At 33.5% G+C, this 24636-nt stretch overlaps 1 pseudogene; it reads left to right on the top strand.

The window, feature by feature from the left end:
* Nucleotides 1-24636, top strand: part of LOC149539058 (histone-lysine N-methyltransferase ATXR4-like) — a 133098-nt pseudogene that overhangs the window by 67255 nt on the left and 41207 nt on the right.

Raw genomic sequence — 24636 nt, 5'->3', positions numbered from 1 at the left:
CCAAAAGAATCAGATGAATAGAAGCTAGAATTGGCTTGGAAGCTATAGGCCTATGATCCTAAGAGTGAATTCATGACTCTAGAGGAGGTAAGAGACCTTGCACAGAGGAGTGGTATGTTGTTGGTACCCAGTTAGGATTGGAGCAAGCATTTATGCTTGATCATATAAGGAGATAGGAGAATTCCATCTTATATGAGGCATTTAGTGCTGAGGGACTTCAGAGAGGAACATGTTTCAACATAGATACCAAATCTCTAGCAGTTTGGAGCATAACTCCATCATCAAGTAAACCAAAGCTAATGGATGTACATAGCACATAATAGGGCAATATGATTATATGAACTTTACAAGGCACTTCAGGTACACAAATCTCAATGGTGATGAAGCATTTCTCATTGATGAATGAGGCCAAGGTAGAGGAGATAAAGACTAGGCTTGCCAAGTCTATACATGATTACATTGATGTAAGGAAGCTCTATGAGGATGAGCTTAGGAAAATCCATGTATACAAAGATAAAATTGAAGATCTTGAGGATAAGGTCCAAGCACTAGAGGTTGAGGTTTCATCTCTTAGAGAACAACTTGTAAATTTAGAACAAGTGGTTGCTATAGAATAAAACCAAGAATAGAAAGATCAGGAGCAATCAGCTAGGGACACAACTGAGGCCCTGACAAAAAAAAAAGGTTTGCAAGTAGAGAATACAATAGAACCAAAAATAATGAGCATTGATGCTTCACCTACTTAGTAAGGAGATGAGATAAGGAAAACTTTTCTTAAGAGTTTAATGAGCCATAGGGTTGAAAATATGAAGAGTATATCACAACCAGCTCACAATTTTTATGTTGCTTTACAAAGTGTTGAGCAATTTTCCAATGAGTCACTTTCATGGTTATCACCCACATTCAATTTGTGGGGGCCATATACATAGTTCTTAGAGAGGCTTATTGTATCGATGGCTAAAAAGCTATATTTTCCTGATAAGATAATCATGGTGAAGAAGGGCTTAGAGGTAGTCAAAGACTAATTGGCTTCTTTACTGGTAAATTGGAAATTATAGAAAGGAAGCTAAAAGTTTTAACTTAGGGAATTCGGTCCTATATACCACCAATTTTGGATGGCACTAATACAATCAAGGATTAGTAGGAATGGTTTGATTCCTTTGGTGCCATTTTGACTCAGGAGGCCATTGTGGAAATTTTTGAAGATAACTCTGATGCCCCTTATAATAAATTAATTGATTACCTATTTAGAGTAGAAATCAACTTGAACAAGTTTTATGTTGACTCTAAAGCCATTATAGATGCTAGGTGGACTAAAGCCACAAAGGACCTAAAAGATGTTAGAACTAAAGAGTGGCCCACCAAAAGGGAGATCTACATTTGGGAAGCGGTTGGAGAGATCAGAGCCCTATCAATAGGAGGTAGTTGAGATGTTACTCGTTGAAGACAACAAAAAGGGTAGTAAAGTCAAAGAGCATGACATAAATTTTCACCTGCTGATTTTTTCAACTACTTCCTCTTTTGGATTGAACATTGAGGAATGTCTTGTATATCTTTTTGTTTATATCTTGCCACTTTTTGTATCCATTCATGTTTTGACACATGTCCTCTTTCTATCTATAGCTTGTTGCAATCCTATATAAGGATTTCCAAGATGTGGATTTGAGGTCAGCTATCTATATAATTTTCTTATTCTTATGTCTTTTTTATAGTCTGTCCATTTTTCTGTAGCTATATAAATGTAATCAACTTTTGTATACTTGAATATATACAGTGAACACTGAGTATTAGTGGCCAAATTTTGAGTTATTTTCGAGTCTCTATTAGTATTGTAAGCATTTTCAAAGGAAATCAATACAAGACGAAAATTCTCTATATATCTTTGTCTTTGAGTTTTGTCTCCTTTCTTATATATCTATAATCTTGAGATTGAAATGAACAAGTTTCATTCAGTTTAATGTAATTCATATAAATTGTATATCTCTTATTGATTGCTACTAATTCAAGGAATTAGATAATCACTCTCTGTAATTGATAAGATTTAGGGTTTATAAGAAGGATTTGGTAAGAATGAAATTCAGAGCTTACTGTTGACAAATTTAATTACAAGTTGATTAAATAGGTCCAAGTTTGCTGGTTTTGATTCTATATATATCAATGGATAAGACACTAGTCAATTAAGTTCAAGAACAAGTTGATGATTCACCTAATTGCATAATATACATAACAAAAAAAAAATCAATTTGCCATTTTATGTAATGATGAACTAGAAGTGCTAGTCATTACTTATTTTCTTTTCCTTTCCATTTGATTTTAGTCAGTTACTATGATCAAGAAGTTTATAAGAAAATCATAGAAGAACATTGACCATTTCTACTATAGAGGATAGTCTTGAAGAGAAGAGTATCAAGTTAGTAAGATTAAATCCCTAAGGTTTTCCTGCCTTGGCCTTACAAAGCCTAAAGTGAAGTGAGTCCTGATGACTCTGTCAAAGTTGTCCCAGAAATAAGATTTAGCCCTGTTGAATATAGGATTTAGCTAATCCTTAGGCTTGTCCCTATCTTATGCTTCCTGGTATTAGGTTTAAACCCACCTAATATGTTCCTTACTAATAAGAAATCCAACATTAGCAAGGATGAAACATGGATAATAGATAGTGGCTATTCTCATCACAGGATTGGCAATAACACTAAGTTTGAACACTTGGAGCACTATGATGGTGGAAGTGTTAAACTTGGAAATAATGAACAATGTTATGTGAAGGGAAAACGATGCATTACATTGACTGATGAATTCAAATGTGAAAATTCTTACTGGGTTGAAGGACTGAGATACAATCTTTTAAGTGTGGCACAACTAAACAAATTTGGATACAATTTAGAATTCATGAATGGGAAGGCCAAGCTTCTAGATGGTAAAGGAAACCTAGTTGGAATTGGCAATCAAATAAAATGTAATCTATTCTATCTAGATCTCACTAAAAGCTCATGCTTTTTGGAAAAAGTAGACGAAAGTTGGCTATGGTATAAAATAATGTGTCATATAAAATTTGACAATTTGGCTACTATAAGTAAGAAAAAAAGAGTACGAGAAGAAACCTAAAATGATAAGATGAAAACAATGTCAGATTGGAAAGATGGGTAAAACTGGATTCAAAAATAAGAATTAAAATATTGAAGAAGTCTTGGAACTAGTTCATATAGATATTTGTGGATCAATAGGCATAGAAAGCTATATTGGAGATAAATATTTCCTTCTATTTGTTGATGATTATTCTAGGATAATAACAATAATGTACTTGAAGGATAAATACGAAGCTTTTCAAAATTTCAAGTGGTATCTGGCTAGAGTTGAAAAAGAAACAGGGAGTAATTTTAAATGTCTAAGGTTAGATGGAGGAGGAGAATTCATCTCTAATGACTTCAATGAATTCTACAATGAAAGAAGAATCAAAAGCTAGGTATCTACACTTGGTTCACCTCAGTTGAATGGAAGAGCAAAAAGAAGGAATAGATCCATCATCAATTGTGCAAGAACATTGATGATAGAGAAAAATGTTGCATCCAAATACTTGAAATAAATAATCATCATATACCATGAACCATGTTCAACTAAAGAAAGGTATAGATCATACACTTTATGAATTATGATATGGCTATAAACCTAATGTTTGTTATTTGAAAGAGACAAGAAAAGGAAAATTTGATGCAAAAGGTGATGAAGGCATATTTCCAAGCTATTCCAACAAGGGCAAAGCATATAAATGTTTGAATCTTTCTACTCACAAAATTTTAGAAAGTGTACATGTAAAAATTGATGAGTTTGTAGAAAAGAGTGAAGAACAAAGTAGTGAGGAACTTGAAGACTACATAAATTTTGTTTAGTTTGAGCCTGATACTTTACCAAAGGTACAAAAAATGTAATTGGACAACAAAAAACAACATCACTTCAATAGTCAACACTACCCAAGTCACCTAAGTTTGGAATTCAACTCGACTTGCAACCAATGCAACCTGAGTTGGAGCCAGAGCAACTTGAATTAGAGACAGTTCAGATCGAGTCCCAGAAAGAGGAACTCGATTCATAAACTATGGGAACCAAGTCTCAGATAGAGCAGAGTTTACACTTTCAAAGAACCTTTGAGCATGGCGAACAAAGTGAAACAAGTCCAGAATCTAGGAGAAAGGAACCTATACTTGCTAGATACACTTGAAGACATCATGACCTGAACAAATAATTGAAGATCAGATAGAAGGTACAATGATAAGGAAAAATTTAAAAGGTACATGTCTTCGTACTAAATTTGAACCTAGAAGTGTTAAAGATGCATTGAATAATGAAAGTTAGATAGAGGAAATAAATGAAGAGATTGAGAAAATTGAAAAGAATAATACCTAGACTCTTGTTCCTAGACCCAAGGACAAAAATGTAATTGGAAAAAAGTGGGTATTTAGATACAAATTGAATGAAACTGGTGAAGTATCAAGGAATAAGGAAAATTTAGCATGTAAAGGTTATGCTCAAGAAGAAGGTATAGACTACAGAGAAACATTTTCTCCTATTGCTAGACTTGAATGGGTCAAAACACTACTTGCATATGCTGCATTCAAAGAATTCAAAGTGTATCAAATGGATGTAAAATCAACTTTCTTGAATGGAATTCTAGAGGAACAAGTTTACATTCATCAGCCCAAATGTTTTATTGATCCAAATAAAAGAGACATGGTATGTAAGTTACACAAAGCTTTGTATGGTCTAAAACAAGCTCCTAGAGCATGGTATGAGAGGCTACATGGATATCTAGTAAAGATTGGTTTTCAGAGAACCAATGATAACATTAATCTATATATAAAAGGACCACAAAATAAGATATTATTAGCAGAAATATTTGTGAATGATATATTATTCATAGGTCATGATGACTTAGGTAAATTATTCTCTAAATAAATGATGAAAGAATTTGAAATGTCAATGTTTGGAGAGATAAAATTCTTTGTTGGTTTACAAGTTCATCAAATGAAGGATGACATTTACCTTAATCAAAATATATGAAGAAGACATTGAATACATTTGGAATATAATATTCCAAACTAGTTGGAACACCTATGTCTACTAGACACAAACTATCCAAGAATGATGATTCAAAAAAGGTAAATCAAACTACCTATAGATCTATGATTGGGAAACTTTAGTATGTTGTTCACACAAGACTTGATATTTCATTAATAATTGGTATAGTTTCAAGGTTCTTTGAAAATCCTAGAGAAAATCATATGATGGCAATCAAAAGAATTATGAGATATCTAAAAGGTACTCAAGAATATGGTTTATGGTTCAAGAAAGGAGGAAACCTTGAGTTGAAAGTATTTACTAATGTAGATTGGGATGGAAGCATTGATGATAGAAAAAAATCAGTGGAGGGGCATTCTTCTTGGAAAGAGGCTAGTGCCATGGACTAGTAAGAAGAAGAATTACATCTCTCGGTCTATAGTAGACGCAAAATATGTTGCTGCAACAATTAATTATTCCAACACAGTTTGGATAAGCAATTGTTGTCAGGAATAAAGGAATAAATCAAGGACCCAATTTTTATCTATTGTGATAACACAAGTGCAATCATATCCAAAAATCTAGTGATGCACTCTAAGACAAAACACATTGCAATCAAGTATCATTTTCTAAGAGAATTAGTTCAAGATAAAGAGATTAGATTAGAATATGTGAACACAAAGGAGCAAGTTGCTGAAATATTTACCAACCATTACCTAAGGATGCATGTTTGTATCTCAAAGGAAAGCTAGGGGTCATTCCCCTATCTGATGCTCACTAGAGTACATATTACCGATGCATAAACCAAACTACATTGAAGATCTATCAAGTTGATACAAAGAAGTCAAAACTCATTGCATATGAATCAATACATAAGGTACATTATAAACTTATTATATCAAGTCTTTAGCATTTGATGTCAAAGAGGGAGAGATTGAACATGTCATGTTCATATCAAAAAAAATTAAGGGAGATGACAGAGGGAGAATCTCAAAGGGACTTCTCATGAATGGAGAATAAAAATGAAACTAAGGATATTATAAAATCTTATAAATCATTTTTGATTGCTCTAAAATTTTATTTGATTATGACATGTTGTGTTTCCATAAATGCCAAAGAGAGATATTATTGAGAAGAATTATTCAATTGTATATTATCATTGATGTTACACAAATGTTACACTCTAAAAGAGCACTACCAGTAGTAACCAAGCTTAGAAGACTCCAGTATCAATTGAGTAGAAGTTGAGAAGAATCCAAGTTTAGTGATCAATTACAAACTAATTTAGGTTGGTCATTGAAGAATTCAAGTGTTAACTGAGTCAGGTCAGTTACCAAAGGGGTTCAGTGTAAGCCAAGTTAGGTTGATTACCAAGGAACTTAGTGGTAACTGAGTGACCAAGATTTAGTATTAATTGACTTACAACAAAATAATTTTATTTATTATTTTGTTTATGTAAGACGACTTAGTGGATGTTAATTTTCTACATATCAAGGTATCCAAGTTGACTTGGCACTGGGTTTCATAAATATGAAAGGTCAAGTTGTGGATTAAAACATGGAAGTTGTAAAAAATCAGATGAGATCTGAATAAAGAAGGATATTTGAATAAGAGAATAACATTCAAAGAGCTACAAAGATTATTCTAATCAGGGAGGATCTAGAGGATAAGCCATAAGAGAAATCTGAATCTACAAATCAGTTGCTTCATTAATCACATCAATCATTGTTACTTTCTAACAATTATAAAAATGAAGAAATGTCTTAACAGAGTTGACTTAACAATCATTTTGTAAATCCTCTAACAAGGTGGCATTTCTAGATTGAAGTGTCTTAATACCTCTAACAAGGCCACTCCTAACAGGGTGATTCAAATTGTTTAATAGGGTGACACCTAACATTGTGTTTTGTAACCTTTAATAGGGTTGCCTCCTAATAGGGCTCACTTTAGAAGAGTTAAAAGTTATAACTAGTTGCATTGGTGGTTTTCCTAAATTGGGTTTCCACATTAATTTTGATGTTGTACAAAGAAAAATAATCCTCGAAGGAAATGTCCTAGCCCCCAGAAAATAACCACACAATGGAAATGCAACAACAAGGCAACACAAATGCAAGATCTGATACCAAATCACAACTTTTTATCCATAAATAATTGATTACATGCAATATTCTTGACTATAAGGCCTTCTATGTTAGGGAAAAATAAAACATCAATTACAATATCAGTTCTGCAAGATCCCATAAGATCCAACTTACAATCTCAACCCCAGCTAGTCCATATCCAAACTAGATAAGAACACCAAGAAAAATCCACCCTTATGTCCTTAGGTCCACCAAGGAATCCTTTGGTTCTCAAGTTGCAGCTAGTAGCTCTTCAAAATTTGCATCATCTTCTCCAAGAATGATCCTCCATAATACCTAAAGAATCTACAAGACCCCCCTACTTATACCCAACTAAGCCACAAGTCATCCTATTTCATTACAAACTAAGTTAAATCCTTTACATTAAATATATGTCAAGCCACAGGTTGGCTACAACATAAATTAAATACTCATATACAAATTGAATGCACTAGTCAGCCCTTAAACAACTTCAGACCTAATAGAAATCAAGACCATGTTGAGTGTCAGAAAAACCAAGCTGACTACTAGTAAATTCACAAGCATCATCGAGCTCCAAGACCTTACTGAGCTCCACAAACATCGCCAAGCTCCAAGGCCTTGCCAAACACAAGATCATGCCGAGCTCCAAGACCATACCAAGATTCCAAGCATTGTCAAGCATCATAGTATATGTCAAGCTCTTAGAGTATGCCGAGCTCCAAGGCATAAACTGTGCCCAATAGTGATCAAGCACCATTCCTTTTGTGATCAAGTCCACAACTTCTAAACCAAATACCCCCCAACATGCAAGATTGAAAGAAAGCCTAGGATGCTCTTGCATCAGACACCCTAGGTTCAAAAATATGTTCTAGTAGCTGAAAGAATATCTTTTGGAATTCAACACATAAATTGCAAACTGGTTCTTCACATACATATCTTCCAAGTCTTCAACTTGTACATTCTTTCCCTTGTTCTTCTTTTGCTTCTTCATGTCCATCCTCAGTGTGCTATAGGTCTACTTTCCATACTAATCCCAACCTTCTTAGAATCTACCAACTCAACTCAACTACCAATACTTAGGTTCCTCATACCAAGCTCTTCATTTTGTAAAGGAATCAGCAAAAATTCCTGCCACCTTTCTCAATAGTAAACACATTCTTGACATAATAATTCACAACACTATAATCATAATTCCAAGGTTTACCAATAAACATATAACAATTGTTCATGTCCACAATATCACACAACACTTGATCCTTATACTGCCCAATCTAGAAATCAACAAGGCACTGCTCCCTCACTTCCAAAGCATGCTCACCTTGCATCCAACCAATCCTATAAGGATGAGGATGTCTCACTCTTCTCAAACAAAGTTTCTGAACCATATCCTTAGCAATAAGGTTATTAGTACTACCACCATCCACAATCATATTGTAGAGTTTACCATGAGGCTTACAACAAGTCCTGAATAAACTAGTCCTCTGACGAAACAATACTCATCGAGATAGAAAATTCTCTCTTTGCTTAGATTGACTATATTAGACTCAACCTCATTCAAAACAACATCTTTCCTACCATGTAGACATTCAAAAGACCTATGCCCTACTTTACTACATCTATAGAAAGTACCTCTGAACACACTAGCATCCGTCCTCAAATTTTGATCAATAGGTTTTGGTTCAACTTTTGCACTTGGTTTAGCTTGTGCCATGTTATCCTGCTTCTCCTTCTCTCTAGCATTATCATGACTTGTCCTCTTCAACTTATCTTTTGCCTTCAAAGCATACTGATAAGCATCCTCAATGGAAGAAATATTCAGCATACCAATCTCATCATGAATATTGAATCTCAAACCATTAATGTATCAAGCTACTTTTTCCTTTGACAATTCTCTATGCCTAGACCAAATAGTCAACTCGTAGAATTCCTTGGTATAATATTTAATAGTCATATCTTTTTGCTTCAGATTTTGCAACCTTTTAAACAACTCAAGTTCATAATCAGCAGGAGTGTACTTATCCTTCAACTTAGTCACCATCAATCTCCATCTAGAGATCTTCATCTCCCTTTTTCTTCTCCATCTCTTTGTAGTTCTTTCCACCAAAAAGCAACATGTCCCTCTGGCTTAGTTTGTGCCAACATTACTTTGAGTTGATCCTTAATATCCTCAAGCTCAAAGTAGTCTTCCAATTCACCAATCCAATCAATCAAATCTTCAGGAGTCAAAGTACCTAAGAAATTAGAAGCCTCCATCTTATGCTTCAGCTTCAACTGAGATCCAGGTCTAGCAAACTAATCATCCCTAGTTCCAATAGGTCTCTCCACATGATTAGTTTTGTCCTCACCACTCGATTTAGAAACTTCAAAATATTTAGCAACTTCCTCATAAATACCTTCAGTACCCACATGCCTAGGTACACCACCTAAAGTACTTACAATTTCATAAATCATGCCACTCTTCATCAATGCAATCTCAGATCTGAATTTTGCTCTAATCTTTTCTCGAATCCTTTCTTCTAAAACATCAATAAGATCATCAGTTACCCTAGGATCCAATCTTCTTGGAGGCATTTTCTAGAATATTCACAAACCCTAAGAAATAGATCCACAACTCCAAAAGATCAATCAACTCCACAAAAGAAACCTTTTCCAACCCAGATCCTAGTGCAAAAATGCCTCAACCTCAGTGATCTACCTACGCACTAAGGAAATTTTTTGCTTTGGTATAAAATGGAATAGTGCAAGGTAGGAGAATCCCTAAAGGAGATGTCCTAGCCCCCAACAAATAACCACACATCAAAAACACAACAAGGAAACACAAATGCAATATTTGATACCAAATCACAACATTTTATTTATAAATAACTGATTACATGCAATATGTCCAATAGTAAGGCCTTCCGTGTTAGGGCCAAATACAAACATCAATTACAATATCAGTTTTGCAAGATTTCACAAGATCTAACTTACAATATCAATCCCAGCAAGTTTAGATCCACAACTAGATAAGAACACCAAGAATAACCCACAATTGTACCCTCAGGTTCACCAAGCAATTCTTTGGTTCTCAAGTAGCAACTACTAGCTCTTCAAAATTTGCATCTTCTTCTCCAAGACTAATCCTCTTAACATACCTAAAGACTCTGTAAGACCACTCTACTAATACCAAACTAAGCCACAAGTTGACTAGTTCATTACAAACTAAATTAAATCCCCTATGTTGGGAGTCAAAATTGAATCCCTGGTACTATTTGTTTAAGGCCCATGAGGTGTTTAATATCTATAACACCATGCATTCACTATGCCTATGCTTTTCATGAAGATAAATTTCCATTCCGAGTCATTTCATGAAGTCTCATTTTGAGCAACTGTCAGATTTGCATTTTTGCCCAAGTGTCAAACAACAATAGGAGGCTATGTTTGTAATTGAATATCTTGCGCCCAATAATGTTTCATGATTTTCCACTTTGGGAATGTCTAGTGTCCATACCAGAGAGCCCATGTTTTAGATTTTGAGTCATTCCAAATTTGTTTGACTAGGTTTTGGATCCCTCAAAGTTGGTCATTTATTGGTGTCATGCTGATGCACATTGCTCATAATTCTGGAAGGCCCTGTTTGATAAGTTATAACTTTTGACTAGTTGACCCAAATGAGAAAATTCCTATTGAATTGAATTTTAGACGTTAGAGACTTGCCATGTTTCAAATTTGAGCTTATGAAAAATCCATTTGATCAGTTTTCAAACACAATTCCAAATGCAATTTCTAACTTTTTACTGGTGTCAAAAGGTGCAGATTAGTTGGTACCCCTGTTCGGGATGTTATAACTTGAGATCTATGATAGATGAGATCAAATGGATTGTACCACTATGTTGTACTCTAAAAATACTTTAAGTGTGCCAATTTTCAAATCATGACAAATCCGTCTGCACATTTTCCTAGGTCCATTCCATTCGCAAAAATTGCTTTTCTGACATTGTTTCTAGTCTGCAAGTTCTAAGTAGCCCAGTTTGACCATCTTCCAAACACGCGCAATTATTCATCATGATCCCAAATCATAGATTTATACTCTCCTCGTGACAGTGAACCAACACCTCAGTTTTTGTTTTCCAAGTGCTTGTTTGCACAATTTTCAAAGCCAAATCTGAACACAATTTATTATTTTCTGACATGTTTTCTTGCATGTAGTTCTGAGAGGGCAAATTTGATAGTCAATATCTTTTGACTGGGAATTTCTCATGAGACAAGATTCAATAGGGTGTAAGTATGCAGAACAAAGAATTAGTGTTTCTAATTTTAAAGCTCGGTCAGGTGTTTGGATCAATTTTCAAGGACAGTCAAAGGACCTTCTGGCATCAAAATGGTAGTGTGTATACTAATGATAATATAAGTTTTAAATGATTGTTAGTGATCGAATTTGTTTCGAATCAATATCAGGCAATCAATGGATTAGTTTGATAGTTCAAGTGTTTGAAAACTAATTTTTTTAGCTGAACCCACTTTGGGGCCCGATTAAATTCACTAGACCTACAATTGGAAATGTTTGGCAAGAGGAACTAAAACATGAAGACTTTTGCTCCAAAAAAATGTGTGTTACTATTGTTTTTAGAGGCTCAAAAGTTTTGTAAATTCACAGTGGGGGGAAGTGGTCACCCGCAAACACTTTACAATACAGTCAAAATGAGGTTAACTTTTGTAGCAATCAATGCATAGAGAAAGCAAAGGTGTTCTATGAGATTGAGAAGAAAGTAGACTTGTCATTGTATCACGAAGCATGTAGGAAGAAAGGGTTGGAGTATCCATTTTTGATAAAGCACCTTGCTTGTATGATTATATCTAGCATGGCATCTATAGATAGCCTTGATATTCTTCAAATAGCAAATTTTCCAAATGGTTTCTTGTCCAAGGGAGGAGATGAGTTTGAATTATTGGTCTTTACCTTGAAGAATAGTGGTATTCATCCTAAATTGCTGACTTTTCTTACAAAAGAATGGTACTTAAGTGTACTAGCTCGCATTTGTGTAAATGTTTTCTAGATTGAGATGATTGATGGAACTAGATACCATTCAGATCTCTTTGCAGCAACATTTGCATCTATTTCAGCTGAATCAGTAGTGGGAAATGTTGTTTACATGCTTTCATCAATGTACAATCATGATTGCAATCCAAATACACACATATTATGGATAGAAAATGCAAAAGCAAGCTTGAAGGCCCTTCGTAATATTGAAGTAGGTGAAGAACTATGAATTTGCTATACCAATGCTAGTCTTGTATTCTCTTCTATGCTTGAATTTGAAAGTAATCATGCATCAAATAGAGGACATGATCCGATACCAAAATTTGAAGATCACGACATGAGTTTAGAACCTTTTAGTACCCCTGAATTGAATAGTATGTCCATCCCCACAAATGACGAAGATACTTTTATAGAATCCACAAAAGATGGTATGATACATTTTTTTTGCTTCATGAAAATCATATTATGACAGAGGAGCCACCTAGTAGCAAGCCAAGAGCATAAATAAAGAGCAACATTCATGCAAAAAAAGTAGCAGTCCATATCAGACAAGGAGCTCCATGGTTTGAGATAAGTCAGAGCCCCATGCTAAGCAAGGAGATGCCCATAGAAAGGGTGTTTTTTATGGCAGGTGGTAGGGTATAAAGAAAATCCCAGGGGCAACATGTAGGGCACAAGAAGATGTGAGCAATAAAGGGAGCCATTTAAAAGAAGGTGCTTGCTACTTGAAGTAGACAAGTCAACTTAAGGAGGAAGTCATGTGATTTTTGAAAAAGAAAAGCCGCCAGTCTAAGAAGCCATCATGCTAGGTAGAGAATCCATGCATGGGAAGGATGCCCATAGCAGATATAAGCAAAGCAAGTTGCACAGAATGATGAGAAGTTACGAGCACCAGAGAAAGAGAAGGTACATGCTTACCATATTTATCCCACATTTGTCATATGGTGGAGTTTTTATTTCTTTAAATACAAACCCACACATAAGTTAAAATGTCTAATAGGACATGGGCTTTTGTAAGCCAAAACCCTAGAGGGGGGTCCCACCCCACGTGGATGATAGCTGGAGGAATGATGATAAAATTTTGACCAAGGATGACATCATGATGATGTGGCATCATAACGATAGATCAATACCGATGCACAAGGTCATGACATGTGGCTAGAATCTATGATGGGTGCTTGCTCACATTATGAAGTTGCTTGAAGGTTAAATAATGTGAGAAAGTGCTTGGGCACCACATGGTAGTGGGCCTAGGTCAGAGGTGACATGGCATAGCTACATAGTAAGGTGATGTGGAACTTGGAAATGAATAGGAGGGTGACATGTGGCATCCATCAGATGAGTCTTCAAGTGACAAGTGGTAGCGTGTAGATTAGTAGGAGCCTTAGATGGAGTTGTTAGATTTTGCTATGTGGCGAGATCCGACGGTTGGTGCTTTCCCATAATATGGAGTTGCAAGGAGGTTAAGAAATGTGGGTAAGTTCCAAGCTACCATGTCATAGTGAGCCCCATTCTGTGGTGACATGGCATCAAGTGGCAGAGATAAGCCAATCAGGTGTTGCCACATGGTAGTCCAGTCAAACTAAGTTTGAAACTGAAATTGAAGGAAGACGCAAAAAATTAGAAAATATTTTAAAAATGAATCAATTTTAAACTATTTTCTCAAAATGGATGTACATATTTCTTAAATCCAAAATTGGTATTTTCTAAAGTTTATACTTTAGGAATTTTTAAATTTTTGAAAATTTGAAGTTGTAGTCACAGAGCCATGCAGAGGGGGTAGATTTTCAAATTGACTTTTAGGGGGTTTTTGAGAGGCAAATATAGAAATATTATATATTGCCAAAATCAAGAGAAGATGAACTTTCCAATTATGGAGTTTGTTTTTGCACAGGAAGTAATCTATGTTATTCAAGGTTTTCTCCCAGATTCCAAACTTGCAACTGTATTCAGGTAACGAAGTTCAAAATTATTTTCTAGCATGGTAATGAGCTAAATGTGGGTAAAACATGGTAAAAATGTGGTTAGGGTAGAATTTGGTCACCTTCATTCAGTTTAAACCCAAATTTTTACTAGCATTTCATGATGCAGTTCAAATTTTTGGTGACACAAAAGTTTTCATCATTCAACAGAGTATTTAACGTCAATTACAAGAAAGTAATGAAAACTAAAATCAAATTAGATGGAGAGAGAGATTAGAGAGATTCTTTTCACTGAAAGGATGGAATTTCAAGTGGACACATGTTGTCTTCAGATCAAATCCGAGAATTCACTCCTTGTCTATATCTTTCTTTCTTTCTCATTTGTAGGGGTTAGCAATTTTTTCTGTGATACGAGCAGGGTTCCAGTTTTCACTGTGAAACCAAGGTTGTTGTTGGTTTTGCTTCCTATCTATTGAATTGAGCTCTAGAAATGAAGGCCACACATCCACTCTTGTGCAGCTTTTCATTTCTTTTCATGTATTTTTTTTGAGATATTGGTAATTGATGCTAGATCATGTGAAGTATCTTGAGGTACATTTAGTTTTACTAGTTGATGTATTCAGTCTTTCCAAGGATGAATATAAGAGGAGATTTGCAATGAATCATCTGTGTTCTCTTATTCCATCTCCTAATTCTTCATATGCTATTAGCTTTGAGATTGAGTGAATAAGGTTCATTTGATTTAATACATCTTGGATGAGCTGTGTATCAGATCTGTTGTTGCTTTTGACTCAAGGAGTTAAGTAAATGCTTTAATGTTTTGATAGGGTTTCTGGGTGCATGGAGGGGATATTTCATAAGAATGGAATTTGGGGATTCCAATTGACAAACTTAATTGTAAGGCAATCAAGTTAGGTCATCTTACTAGTAGTGACTTTATGTCTCAATGGATAAGGCACTGGTCACTAAATCAGATGTAGGCTAGGGTGAAAGTTATTTGCACAAATCTTTCTAATAAAATAAATTTAGTGTTTCATATTTTGTAATGGGTTGAAAGGAAATAACTTTCACTAAGCTTATGGGTTCATAGGTTATGATCTGTAGCTATTTCTTCCTATGTCATTGCATAAGTATTAGAAGATAGAAGGGGTTTCATCTACTGTTATTAGGTTCAGATTTATGTTTAATTACATTGGTACCATATATTAGAACCTCAAGGTTAACCCACCTAGGTCTTGTAGAGTCTAAAGTGAGGAAGGGTCTAGCCTTATAGTTGGCCCGATGTCTAAAAAGATGTGTTAAGGATGGGAGTTAGTTGCCCCTAGACGTGTCTTGTTCTCATTAGGGTATTTTGAAACCTATAGCATTTTCAAACACCGACACCTTACATTATATATATGTCGAGCCACAATTCAACTACAACATAAATTACAAAACCCAAACACAAATTAAATGCACTAGTCAGCCCTCAGAAAAATTAGCACCTAACAGAATCCAAGACCATGCTTAGTGTTAGCAAAACCAAGCCGAGCACCAGTAAATTCACAAGCATCATCAAGCTCCAAGACCATGCCTAGCTTCTAAGAATCGCCAAGCATCACAATGTATGTTGAGCTTCTAGAGTATGCCGAGATCTCAGGCATAAACCACTTCCAATAGCGATTGAGCACCACTCCTTTGATGATCGAGTCTACAACTTCTAAACCAAATATCCCAAAATGGAGGATTGTAAGAAAACCTAGGATGCTCCTGCATCAAATGCTTGGTGTCTCATGTGTTCATGTTATTTTCTTACTACTTTATTTTTCTACAAATAAGTTACTAAAGGTTAAAATACATTAATATCTCAAGATTGTTTTGTTAACCGAGTTATAGTGAATGTCTAGTTCTAGCTGAGGTGTGCAAGGATTTGAGTTAATAAGAAGTTTGTATTGATATATAAGGGATTTGGAATTTTTTTAGTGGTAACTGATTCAACCCTCCCCTCTCAGTTACTCCTCTTACATTTCCAACATTTCCAACATGTTAGAAAACACTCATACCCACTTTGAAGTCATAGTGACATTTTTTCCCCCATATTTGTCAAGTAGAAAAAAAACATAATTAATTTAGTTTTTAAGTGCATATAGTGAAATGTTTGTTGGGTAACCATTTTTTAGAGAGATTTGATCAATATATTTTCAATAGAAGTGTGTCATGTCTCTATATTGCAAGTATCTCAAAGTACTAAGGTACAAATTTTTGGAGCTCTGGGAGCTTACTTGATATTTTTGCCTAGTCCATTTCCATTGTATGTAATGCTTCTAGATATTTGATTGTGTTTGAATTTTTTCAGTAAATCTTCTTATATCCATTTACATTTGTGTTTAAGTATGCTTTACAATTTATATTATTTTTTTGTTTTCTTATTAGCTTGTTGTTTATGTAATGTCCCCAGTCCAATTTGCTTGGAATATGGAGACAAAGTCCTCAATTAATAAACTTAAATTAATATAATCATATATTCAGTGTAATCTTTAGACACTTTAGATAGTATAGGAGTGTTGACTAATATGTGAGAAAAGAAATGAAAAATCTCAACTATTTATTTTTGTTGAATATAGTGTGTTATGTTTCCCTTTATATTTTGGATAAAATGATTCTTTACTTCTTCCTTAAATATCTCATGAAGCCTCCTCTTGTTTGATACATACATCCCATAGTTTTTGATATCAACATTAGTCTCTATATTGGTTACATCACTTATCTCTTCTAGTTTATCCTTTTGAATGAATGTCCTTTAACTCAATACTAGCATTGATTCCTTAAAGGGATGAACTACTCTACATCATACTATTATTATGGACAAATCAATTTACATCATCAGATATAAGAAGTTTTTATGAGATTAAATAGGTTGTGTTTTATATTTTATATGCTAATCAATAACCCAAATGTTCACAGTGTCCAACATTATGTCTTCTTACATGATCTCATTAAAGTCTTTGATATTAATATTCATTTCATTGACTGTATATTTTTTATAACTTCCCTTCATACCATAATATTTTTTGATTATAAACTTCCCTCCCAATGTTGATTAGACACTGCCAAAGTAGTTTGTGAGATTAGAAAAAATGAGATTCTTCATACCACATTGCTACTATCATTATCGCTGATTGGGCTCTAATATATGTTGATTGTAACCACTGTGGCTCAGACTTTTGGTTGCCTTTGTTATTTGTTGATGTTATTTATTTCAAATCAATCTCCTTCACCAGTGGTCGATGATAGATTTGTTATAGTGGGCTATATTCATGTTTTCTTTTTCAATTTTAATTGTTGAGTCTTATTTGCAGAACACACTAACCCATGCTTACTCCAATTTATGATATTAATACCATATCTTGTTTATGTGTGGTGTTTGATGGTTCTATGAAGACCATATTCCTCTTGTGAAGATTATGTAATTACTAACTCTCTTTTTTTTTCTTTTTTCTATGAGTATGTTGGCTAGTTCTTCCTTCTATATTTTATTCTTAGTACTCATGATCACCACTTTCATACCTGTGCATTGTACATTCTACAACCTTGTTATCGTTTCCTTCCTAAGCTATATAAATTGAATAGAATCTATCCCTCCTCCTCCATGTATTTTTATTATTTATATCCATTTCAAATGAATGAATGCAATCTTTCATTTAGTTTCTTAAGGACACGACTATCCTCTTTAAAAACTGTACAATTGATCAATTTTCAAGAAATAAAAAACATCATGGATTTTTCTAAAAATTTTTAGCATTTGATCTTTATGATATGTATAATTTGTAGTCAAAAATAATAAAAAAATTGGAAAAAAATCGCTACATTTTCCTGGAAAAAAAAGTTTGACTTTATTTTGTCTTTAGTGCATTTTGTGTGGAGATTAGCTATTCCATTTCTTAATATGGCATTATCATATCTTATATGGTTGTTAAGCAAAGTATGAGATTATTATTACTATATTAAAATATACTTTGTTTATATATATTAAGATGATGAATGAATTTACATATATTTGTCAATATATATTTATTTATTCAAAACTATATTTCATATTATTATAAGTTTTTAATGGCATACATATCATTATAATTTCTAATTAGTATAATTGTTTATGATATATTTGATTTATTCATTATAAAATAATCATTTAATTATGATTATATTTTTCTAATCTATTTCATATGTAATTTATAACTATATTATTATTCATTTGTATATTTAAGTGTATATTTTAATATTATATTTATTATTGCATGTTTATTTATTGAATTTGACCTCTTAGACCTGGATTTTGTTGTAAGTCTGTTTGAGAAAACATTGTTTGAGATTGTAATCAAATGATTCTACCATCTTTCCATTGGCTCTATAAAAAATGAGCTCAAATGACAACTTTTGAAAATAGGTTTAAGATGAGAACTCCCTCTTAGTCCAATTGAATCAAATGAATAAGGATATACATAAAATAATGATGGGCTTCATAGAAAAGTATCATATAATTATTCATAAGATTCTAGTAACTAAGAGACTCACAAGTGAGAACTATTAAGTCCAAAAATTGCACCTTATCTCAAGCACCTAAACACTATAGTTTTTTGGAGAACATGGGATTAGTCAAAGGTGTGGTTGACCTATAGATCTCTAGATTCTAGGTCGATTCCTATTATTTTTTTAGTGGTGGATCACTTAATAATAGGGAACTATCAATGAAACTTGTGAAGAAAAGGTATAAGAATGATTGATAATTAAGAAAAGCATAGACAAAAATGGTGATACACCAAAAGGATTTTGGGGAGAAAATAGTATTTCCTTAAACACAGGCTGAAATTTTAGCAATTGATGGACTATTATAGACTCTGACACATTGACTTGCACATAATTATTTCAAAGAAGATACAATATCCAAATATATTAAAAGGAATTTAATTACATCTAACACTTGCAAATAAAATTAGTACAACTTCTGATCTATATAGAACAATAATAATCATGAAAGATGCTTAATGAGACAAATTTTAAAGGTTTTAGAAAGAAACACTATAAGGAATATTGATCATCAATCTCCATACAAAACATGACACCAAAGATAGATCCCAAATGCTCAATATATTTCTTCAAGGACCTGAAAGTATACACTTTAATTCTAAAACATACTGAAAACACAATGATAATAACCAAAGGTCTCTCCTCAATACTTGATAATCTCTCAAGTACAAGTGATAGGATATATAAAAATCTCCCCCCACTACTCAATAAATGCTAGCTAAGAATATGGAACCATCTTGAGTCGAGCAGAAACAAAATTCCTTGAAAAAAGGTGCTCAAAATGCTCCAAACAGTGTGTTATGAATGTAAAACTAACTCCTGATAATATCTCCATGATGACCAATCTAAGAAGACTTCAAAATCTCCTATTAGCACTCCAAAAATGACTCAAAATTCACTAGTTAGAACTCATGGTCTATCATATCCTCTATGACACTTGGTGATTACAACATGCCATCACTACAAGTCACTCATAGTCTATAGTTCAAAATTGAACCCAAATCCTTGAACTTAGGAAATTAAAACTCCACCTATCCCTTGTAACACAATCAAACAAAGGGCTCATCAACCACTTATCAAATTAAAACTCCTTCTTAACCATTATTTGTTGCAATTTGTTTAATTATTAAATAATTGATTAATAGATTATTAGCTACTTAATAATGATTGCATTTAGAAACTACAACAAAAATCATTATAATAACAACAAATTACTATAATAACATTAAATTAAAAATGAATATAAGTTGCACATTACTATATTAATATTCAATTCCATTTTAATAGAAATCAATAATGGGCAAACCCAAAATTATTATAAAACTTGACTTAACATGTTATAGAAAAAGCAAAGCCAAATAAAATTATTCACTTCATTATTTGGCTGATTCATGAGGAAAATAAGAAAAGTAGGGTTTGAAGAAACCCTAGCAGCCATAGTAGAGAGCTCCACAATTTTTTCTAAAGCCATGTTCTCTCAATTTTGTTGTTCATTGGAATCATGGTGTCGAATCAACTCCCATTTCAAGCCTTATTCTAGATATTTCTACTTTTCATTTCTCCATATCATTTTAGTTACAAAGTTCTCCTTTTCATCACTCTCTTCACCCCTACCCACATCAATTGTAACTTTTATATGTTCAAGTTGTGGATCCATAGCTCTTCATTATCAAAATTTTCAAGAACTGATGCAACTCTACTAGTACCTTGCCCATCTCCAAGATTTATAATTTTTAAACCCTTATAACTAAAAAAATTGAACATATCATGATATTTATTTTAGTGAATGTTACATAACTAGTGCTCATGTTCTCTCTTAAGTCTTATATGAAGATCAAAGTAGTGAGAAGACATACTGCTAGTATCAACATCACCATGTCTCTCAGATTCAAGATATTCAATCTTGTACAAATTATTCCTGTTGTTCTATCATTTTCTTTGTGTATTTCTTGTATATCATTTCCTTTCACTTTGCTGAAAAGTTTGAACTTATGCTTTTAATGCAAGAAATAACTTTTTTGTTCCTCTTGTTTTTTTTAAAATCTTCTATTGTTATTGATTTTTTGATCTTGAAAATGGCATATTAAATTCCCTTGATGCATGGAAACTTATGACATGTATAGATTTCCTGCTCCATTTTAGCTTAACTCTTTGTATGAAGCTGAAGAACAATAGAAAATTAGGACCCTTGTAATTGATGCACACCTTTCTGCTTTATGCTCACAACATATTTTCTTATATCTTTCTCTCCTATACAAGCTCCCCATCATTGCATCATCAGGTTAATCTATTGTTTCAACATGAAACCTCATGTATATGTTTTAAAACTTTAGTTGGAGAAGGATTTCGCCGTTTGAATCACTTCTCCTGTAGATGAAAGTTGAGAATATTTGTTGTTGTTTTGCTCCTCCTTGATAGCTACCATTTGAAACTTCCTAATACTCTTCTATAGGAAAACATGATATCTTTCTAGCTTTAATCCTTTTGTTTCTAAAAGTCACGTTTTACCTTGAAGCTCTATTTTTAGCTTAACAAAAGATCTCAAACCATAAGGACTTATTTCTTTAATGTTTTTCTTTTGTAGTTTCATCTTACTAAGCATATATGTTTATAAAAGTAAAAGGTTTCATGGATTGAATGTCCCTTTATACTTAATTATTTTGTTATGATAAGCTCCATTAATCTTGTGTCCCTAATAAGTACATTGAGATCAATAGCTCTTGTGGGAGGCTATAGTTATATTTGTGTACTTAAAAGATACATGATGTTGCATAGTAAGTAAACATGTTAATAATAAAACATTTGTTGGTATGATTGTTTGTCTCTTTTACTATTGGTATACATTCCTATTTTGTGGAAATGCGTAACATGATAGAAGTATGAAAGTTGCAGATAGATGAGATACTAGCATTTCTTAGATCCATTGGATCTAACATCTTTTCTAATGATTGCATGATTTAGGAGATTAGAGGGAATGCAATGTGGAATAGAAATCAAGCGGGAACAAGTGGATACAATTGAACAGGTCATTACAGGAAATGAATAGTGCCCATGAACCTTTCCTTACTCTTTTACTTCTATTATGTTATCCATTTTTAAAGAGTAGGAACATGCAACATTAGTCTAGGGGGCTACTCTCATGGTCAATTGTGTGAGAGACATTTTAATTCCAGCTTCTATATCATTTCATTGTTTATAAATATCATTTGTGTTGTCATGATAAATAATAAAAGGACATTATATATTCTTTCAATATGAATACAAAATGATTTTTTGGTAACTTTTGAATATAAGATGAAAGAAACAAAATCTACACTTTTAATTCACTTGATCATTTTTCATAACCAAATTTTAACATGAGTTAAAATTAACATTTTTGGCAACCTTTGTTGATTGTCTTCTTGCTAGACATTTTACTAGTTTCCTTTAACTTCCATTGGGCATTCGAGTTTGAGATTTATGCATTCCTAGGACCTAGACCATACCTAACACGACCTCTAAAGTTGTTGTTTGGATTTGGGATGTATGCAAATGAGTCTAATGAGATTTAAGAGATCTTATTGGACTGATTGACATGTATGATTAGTCTCAAGGATCAACTTTAAAAATTAAAAATTTCATAGTTATCCATCTTAGGTATGCATATAAGAATGTATGTATTGAATGGATGCAAGTGATTAGTAGATGTATGGGTATGCATATGGCTAGGGTTGGCAACAATGTATATGAGTATGGAACTGATAGTGTGACATTAAGCAACTGCAACATTAGGTCTATGCATATGGATGTGTGTGTTGATTAGGTGCATACACTCGACACATGCATTATTATATGTATGAATGAGGTGGGCATGTATGAAAATGAAACTTGGACAACCTGAACCAACAACTTGACAAAACTAAAAATTTAAGGAAAATGGGGAACTACCCTAGGAAAGAAAACAAAATGACATGTGCTTGGACAATACTTAGGAAAAATAAACTAAAATGAAGATGCACTTATTGAAAACAGGAAAAACTAACCTAATATATACAAGATAGGATTGATAACTCATACCTCAAAATATTGTTTGAGGTGAATCATGTTCATAGGGATTGGTAAAACATCTCCCTCCATTATAGCCACCTAAAAAATATTGTGTTCTTTACATTCAGCTATCAGAAATGGCCTAACCCACATGTGATCAAACTTGTTATGGTGACCCAGCCTACTTCTCAAGACATTTCACTTTAGAACTAGAACTCCTTCTTTGAATTTTTTGAGCTTGGACTTCTTATCAAACACCTTTATAGTTTGAATCTACTAGTACTCCATCTTTTGTAATGCACTACATCTTTCTTCCTCCAGTTCTAGCAATTTAGCATACCTCAATTTTAGTGAATCATCCTCTTCAAAAAACATTAAATTGTTAGCTAACCCCAATGAAGGGAACTCTATCGAAATAGGAAACTTGGCTTATTTTTGGTATACTAGAATGTAAGGTGAATTTCCAAGAATTTATTGAGGAATTATTATGTCAAGCCACATGGCTGATCTCAACCAATCTCACTTGCTTTCTTCTAAAGTCCTTTTTATTATCCTCAACAAGTTTTTATTGGTGCTTGAAACCATACCATTACCTTGAAGATAACAATTTGATGAAGTGTTGAGATAGACACCATTTCTCAAAGCCCAATCAGTTGTTCTAGCCCCACAAATGCTAAAACATTATCAAGGATTATAGATTTAGGGACCCCAAACCTTGTAGCCAATTCATCATAAAAATTCAAAATAGAACTTTCACTCACCTCCCTTAGTGCTACAACTTATGTCTAATGAGTAAAGTAATCTATGACAGTGAGGATCCATTTGTGACCAGTGCTGGAGTTTGGATTTATAAGAGCCACAAAATTGATGCCCCATTCCAGAAATGGTTGGTCAACTAAAATAGGATGCAAGGGTAAGGAAACCAATCTTTGCTTTCCAGAAAACAATGCGTATTGTTTACACTTCCTTGCCTAGGCATGAGCATTTTTGAATAGATTGGGCTAATAGTACCTGACCCTCATAATTTTATAAGATGATTTCTTTGAGGAAAAGTGACCCCCTACATCATGGAACTACTCCAAAATCTTGTTGGTCTGATTATTATCAATACACATGAGGAGAACACCATTCATGTATTTTATGAACAAAACACCTTCAACTAAAACATAGGGTATGGATTTTAACCTACAATATCTTTGCTTGGCTCTATCAAGCAGTGGAGGACACTCTCTGGTTCGTAGGAAATGGACCATTTTAGTCAAATAACTAGCTGGTTGTTCATCTGCAACATCTTTATCACCATTAAATAGTGTTATCTCATTATCACACTCTTCATTTTGTAAAGGCTGATCCACCATTTGTTCACATAGACCCTTTCCCCTTACTAATTTGGTGATTTTGATGTCAACATCATACTCCAACACCTTAGTAATCCAACCTACATGCTTTTCATTAAGATCTTTGCTAAGAAAAAAATCCTTGACACTTGGGTGAGAGATCATAAGGTTAACTCTATTGTTAGACAATAAATGTTTGAACTTTTTGAGACTTTTAGTGATAGTAAAAGCCCGTTTCTCTACAAAACTATAATGTTGTTCATAGCTTTCAAGACCTCTACTATAAAAACCAATAGTTTGTTCATGCCCTTCATCATTTTTTTGTATTATAAATGTTGAAATAGCATCCATACTCCTATATGCATATAAAATGGAATCCTTAGAAAAATTAGGATCAACCGGGATTGGGGCCAATGATAGAGCTTCTTTTAACAATTAATTTTTTTTCTTAACTTCTTTAGTCCATGTGAAAATTGCATTCTTTTTAAGCATCGTTGTGAGAGGATTAAGTAAAGCAATAATGTCAAGCATGAACCTTCTCACAAAACTTATTCATCCAATGAAACATTGAAGCCCCTTTTTCTAGCTTGGCAAAGGAAGTTCAAGTATTACTT

Source organism: Cupressus sempervirens, chromosome 9 (assembly GCF_028749045.1).
Source record: "Cupressus sempervirens isolate cs-2001-9-10 chromosome 9, ASM2874904v1, whole genome shotgun sequence".
Taxonomy (NCBI): Eukaryota; Viridiplantae; Streptophyta; class Pinopsida; order Cupressales; family Cupressaceae; genus Cupressus; species Cupressus sempervirens.
Note: the sequence above shows the minus strand (reverse complement) of the source record. Positions and strands in the feature narration are given on the sequence as shown.